We start from the raw sequence: 6,000 nt of genomic DNA, 5'->3' as shown, positions 1-6,000 counted from the left end.
ACACAACTGGACCATGAGGTATGACATGCACAGTGACACTGCAGAATTGACCTACCAGGGGTGCTGATAGATCTGTCTCAATCTGGAAAGTACAGAATCACAAAGCCACCACTAGAAGTATTGCATTCAGGGACATGCCATTTTCATTGCAATGGAAGAATCAGGAAGTCACCATTGCCATCTATGCAACAGAACTTTGCTCTGGCAGAGAGATCCACAATAGCAAAAAAAAAAAAAAAAAAAAAGAGAGAGAGAGAGAGAGAGATGTTCTGGGATCTGTCTCTTGATACCCAAAATGTAGAGCTAGCACATTGGGATTTTCCCACAGGAGCAGTCTGTTCATGACTGTGCTTGCTAGAAGAAAGAGCAGAAACAGTCAGAAAACTGGCCTCTTCCTTTATCTTCCAAATCTTGCACAAATGGATCTGTTTGTCAGAACTCATATATGTTTAGAACTTTAACTGCAAGGGAGTCTGGTAAATGTAGTTTTTAGCTTTCCAGACTCTCAGTTCAGGAAGGCACATTGGAAGGAGAGTGGAATGAGATCAGCCACAGCAGCTACCACATGCAACATCTCTTGAGCAATTGCTGCCCCATGTCATCTCCTACCTGTACCATTGCAATTTCCTCCCTGCTCTCAAGTTCTCCCCTCTTCAATGTATTCTTTGTGTTGTGCTTGAGTTTTCATTCTAAAATACACCCTTGATCATGTCACTTCATGCTCAAAATCTTGTCATCAATAAGGACCATTCTCCTTTCAAAGCTCTTAGTCATCTGGTCCTCACCCACATTACCAGGTGCAAATCCTGCCACTCCATCACATCCCAAGCTTCACTCCAGCAGATGCTAAGTGCTTTCTAACTCCCCCATTCACCCCTATCTTCTTGTTCATTTGGTTCCCCTGGCTAGAATGCCCTGCTCCTCTGTCCCCACCCCACTCCCCACTCTCTTTGGCGGTACTGGGGATTGAACTCAGGGGCACTTTACCCACTAAGATATATCCCCAATCCTTTTTATTGTTTTCATTTTGAGAGAAGATGTTGCTAAGTTGTCCAGGTTGGCATCAGCCTATGATCCTCCTGCCTCAGCCTCCTGAGTTACTAGGATTAGAGGTGTGAGCCAAGGTGCCCAGCTTCTTTTCTCATTTTTAATTCCCTGTCCAAACGTTACCACCTCTAGAGAGTTTGCCTCTTTCTCCCCTAGTCAGAACTAATGGATTCTTCCTGGCGTTTTATATCCATCTTTATTTCCCCCTCACTTTGTATAACATACAGTTATAGATGTGTCTGTCTTTCCACTGTAAAGGAGTAGATCTTGTTTCTTTTTGTGTGTCCCTAGGGCTTGATTCTAGGTAGATAAGAAATATATTTGAAAAAATGGATGAATGAATGAATGTCCGGGGCATCAGGGCAGATTAGTAGTGCTTGAAGCCACGAGACCCTCCAGGTTTTAGGGGGAACCAGCAGGGAAGTAGGGACAGGAATTCTGTCCTGGCAAAGGGAGAGGAGCCATGAAGAAGGCTAAAAACAAAGACCTACCAGACTGGCTTTTTTCCCTCAGCTGACTGACATGTGCAGGTCCTTCTCATCTCAAACAGCAAACTCTCCTTTGATCCTCCAGCTATTGCCCTATCACCGCTCACTTCGCAGCCCTGTTGTTGGAGAAAGATGTCTACACACTCCCTTACCACCTGCTCACTGCTCAGCCATATCAGCCCACAGAGATCACCTTGGTCCAGGGCACAGTCATCTCCTACCTGTGGATCAAAACGGCAGTCTTCCATCCTTCCCGTTCCTCGCCTTCCCCCTCATCAGACTGTGTGAACATGCCTGCCTCCTTCAATCTGATTCTTTCCTGGACTAACATCTCATTTTCTTTTCTGAGACACGGTCTTACTACCTTGCCTGGGCTGGCCTCCAACTCCCGGGCTCAAGCCATCCTCCTGCCTCAGCCTCCTGAGGAGCTGGGACTACAGATGTGGGCCACTGCGCCCAGCATTAACACTCCATTTTTAGCCTCCTTCGTGGGCTCTTCTCCCTTTGCCAGGATGGAATTCCTGTTCCCATTTCACTTCTGGTTCCCCTAAAACCTGGACGATCTCAAGGCTTCAGGCCTTACTCATTAGCTGCTAAGACCTGAAACCTGCACATATAGGTGGGCTGTTCTGGAGACCAGGTGTTCCTGAGGAGTTGACTGCTGGGCCTGTCTGTGGGGGTGTCCCACAGGGACCTCAGGCACCATTGCTGTGACCTCCTACCTAGCCTCTCTGCTGCAGCTCTGACCCCTTGCAATGCGTACTAACACCACTCATGCCTACAGTGACTTTGTAAAACCAGCACCAGACTCCTGCTTCAGCCTCCCAAGCAGCTGAGGGTAGGCATGTACCACCATAGCCAGCTTCCCTGCCGTCTTTATTTTTAGTACTTACCATCAACCATGCTTTATATTTTACTTATTTTTTTTTTTTTTTTGTCCGTCTCCCCTGACCAGAAGTAAGCTCACAAGGACAGGATTTGTGCCTGTTTGGTTCACTGCTATTTTCCCAAGGCCCTGAACAGTGATTGGCACCTAGTAGGTGTTCATTAAGTACTTCTGGAATGAATGATCATCTTGGCTCCCAATCTTCTGTCTCCTCACTCATCCCATAATCTGATTGGTCACTAAAGTCCCCAGACACTTCCCCCCTAAATGTGTCTTGAATTTTCTCCATCTACTTTTCCAAGACCTGGACTCTCATAGATAAACAGACATGCCAATTTGATTTCAACACTCCTCATTTAAAACTCCTCTAGATGCCCAGCTATGAGAGAATGTCATGAACTGGCCCTGTCAATCTCTCATTTGCATCTCACCCCATTGCCCTAACACCCAGTTAACTATCTCTTTTGCTTCTTGGTGATTTTTGCTCACCTGAGATGTACATTTCCTCTTCTTTACCTGGCTAACTCTAGGCAGCCTTCAGATCCTTCAGCTCTGACATCATCTCCCCAGATGGGCCTTTATATCTAAGCTAGAATGCATAACACTCCCCCAGCATACTAGGATCACACATTGTGTGGCCACTGGATGGCACTTAACCTGTCTCCATAAAATATGAGTTCCTTGAGGATAGAAACCTTACATCTTTTATTTTCTGTCTTTATCATGATGCACTGAATCTGACCCATAGTAGATGCCTGATAAATATTTTTTAATAAAATCAAGGGAGCCAGGCACTGTAGCTCACACCTGTAATCCCAGAGTCTCAGGAGGCTGAGGCAGGAAGATTGCAAGTTTGAGACCAGTCTTAACAATTTAGGGAGACCCTGTCTCAAAATAAAAAATCAAAAGAACTGAGGATGTAGCTCAGTGGTAAAGCACCCCTGGTTTCAATCCCCAGTACCAAAAAAAAAAAAAAGATGAAAGACTGGCAGTAAATAAATAGATAAAAAGTAGGCCTGGTCTGTTCCCAGCACCATGCTTAGAATAAGACATGAACTCTTCCTAATGGAGTGAGTAATGAGGAGGAGTCTAAAAACACTGAGTGGCCAAGTTATCTGCTCACAGTCCCATATCTTCTAAGTGGCAGAGACAGGGTTCAGTCAGGCATCTGGCTTCAAACTGTGTTCTTCACCGCTGTGCTGATACTGGTAAAGGATGGATGGACAGAGAGACAGATGGATGGCAAGTAAATGGTGGATATAAGGATATTAAGCAGAGAAACTATAAAAGCAAAGGTAAGAAGGTTCACATTATAATTCATGTGGCTTTTATGTCAGTAAGTTCGACCACACCTGTAATTAATGTCTTCCTGCAAAATACTCATCTCCTACAGTACATTTCAAATGAAAACCTTTAACTATATTTTTGAAAGCACACTTTTATTCATTTTCAAATGTGACCTTAATCCTCAGACTTTAACTGAACTGGACCCTACCTCCCTTGACACACGCCTCTAAATATTGAGATCATAACACTGAAATCCACATCTACTGAATCATTCAAAAGGTACGTGCCAGACACTGTTCTTGACACCAGTGATATCACTAGTAGAAGAAATACATATGTGTATATAATAGAATTATAGATCTTTTGTGAGGCCCCGGAATGTCATGGTTAGGATCACAGGCTCTGGAACCAGATGGCCTGTATTAAACCCCAGTTCTGCCACTTCGAGGTTATGGGACTTCAGCATTGTCACTTGCCTGCTCTGGGCATTGGTCTCTTCCTCTATAAGACAAGCCTGACAGTCTGCATCTTATGGTGGTGTTGTAAGGATTACACAGTTAATCCATGTAAAGTGTGTGACACAGCGTCTGGCAAATACTCTAATAAGCACTTAATAAATATTAGCAATTTTATGTTCGTACTCTTTTCTGATAAATTATTGCTAAATGATTGAACTTCTTATGTGAGGCTGTTTTCCATTATAAAATAAAAAGAAATCTGGAGATCAGGTGGGGAGTGAGTCTTAAAGGGATACAAAGGAATTAATAGCACTTGTTGCCATAACAAAACCATTTCTCGGTCCTGACTGAGCCTTTAAAGGCCTATAATTTACATGCATGCTCCCTCCCTCTCAGCAGGGCAGGCTTTGGGAGAACTATTTGTGCAAGCAGAACGAAGGTCAAGGGACTCCTTGTATTGAAGGCCTTTCTCAAAATGAAGGATTTGGCTTCTGAGATTAATGTCCGGAGTGAACCCCTGCTATACTTAATTCCCTTTTCTGTGAACTCAGTACATTTTTAAAATTCAGTTAGGGGCCCTCCTATGGTGTGTCATGGAAACTGCCAACCCAGACTCTCTTCTAATAGACTTCTGAATGGCCTTCCTGGTCCTATGGGTGGATGACTGCATTCGAGGGTTAGCGGTGGGTTTAATCCTTTGGATTAGCGTGTCCTGGAATAACGTTTCTTGAATTTGCACATATTGGATCCAGTGGAGATTTAATATAAAAATTGAAAATGAAAAGATTTCTTAGGAAAGCTGTCTGTGGGTGTGGTCACCCTATGGGAAAGAGGAGGCTGTAGAAACCGTGGGGCTGAGAGGGCTTTCTGGTCAATTTGCATGTTCTGGATAAAATAGGACTTTGTTTTTTGAATAATTTCTGTTGGGAAAAATATCACCAGGAAGCTTGGGCTCAGGTAGGTGATTTTACCAGTAATAATTGTTATGTTTCAGGTCAAATTAGGAGAGTTGAGGGAAACAGGTAGAAAGTAAAATCATTAAGAAGATACTGTGATTATCTTACCCTGTAAGATGATAACTGAAAGGTCAGCTCTCATTAGAAATAAATACTAACCCAGCACCTTGGGGCACGCCTTTAATCCTAGCAACCCAGGAGCCTGAGGCAGGAGGGTCCCAAGTCCAAGGACAGCCTGGGCAACTTAGCCAGACTCTGTCTCAAAATAAAAAATAAAAAGGCCTGGGGATGAGGCTCAGTGGCCAGGTACTGTTCTGAGCTCTTTGCATATAACTGCTGCACTGTATATTTAAGCCTCATATAGACCTTAGTCTATAATCTTTAAGAAAAATAACTAACGTGTATTGAAAACTTAGTGGGGATAAAGAGCATGCACCAGCCCCTGGGTTTGATTTCCAGCAACTTGAAAGAAAAGAAAAAAGAAAGAAAAGAAAATTGGTAGATAAAAAATTAGTGTGTTACCGGGCACCTTTGCACACATCTCTAATCCCAGCCATTCTGAAGGCTGAGGCAAAAGGATTGCAAATTCAAGGCCAGCCTGAGCAATTTAGTGAGACCCTTTCATATGTGCTATCTCATTTAATCCTCCTGATAGTTAGGATAGTCAGCAGCAGCAGCCTGAGGTCTAGAGTTAGGCAACTTGCCCATGACCCCACATCCGCCAGGGTGCCAACTTTGATCTCACTGACTTCCAGCCCCCTCGCTCTTTATTTTGCTGCGCTCCTGTTTGTCACAGAGCTGGAAGCCTACTTCACAGGGTCAGCACGCCTCACTTCTCACAGGGCACACATCTTTGATGGGGTTTGCATGCCTCCAAA

Source organism: Marmota flaviventris, chromosome 7, assembly GCF_047511675.1.
Source record: "Marmota flaviventris isolate mMarFla1 chromosome 7, mMarFla1.hap1, whole genome shotgun sequence".
Taxonomy (NCBI): Eukaryota; Metazoa; Chordata; class Mammalia; order Rodentia; family Sciuridae; genus Marmota; species Marmota flaviventris.
The sequence above is the reverse complement of the archived record's forward strand: the minus strand, read 5'-3'. Positions refer to the sequence as shown.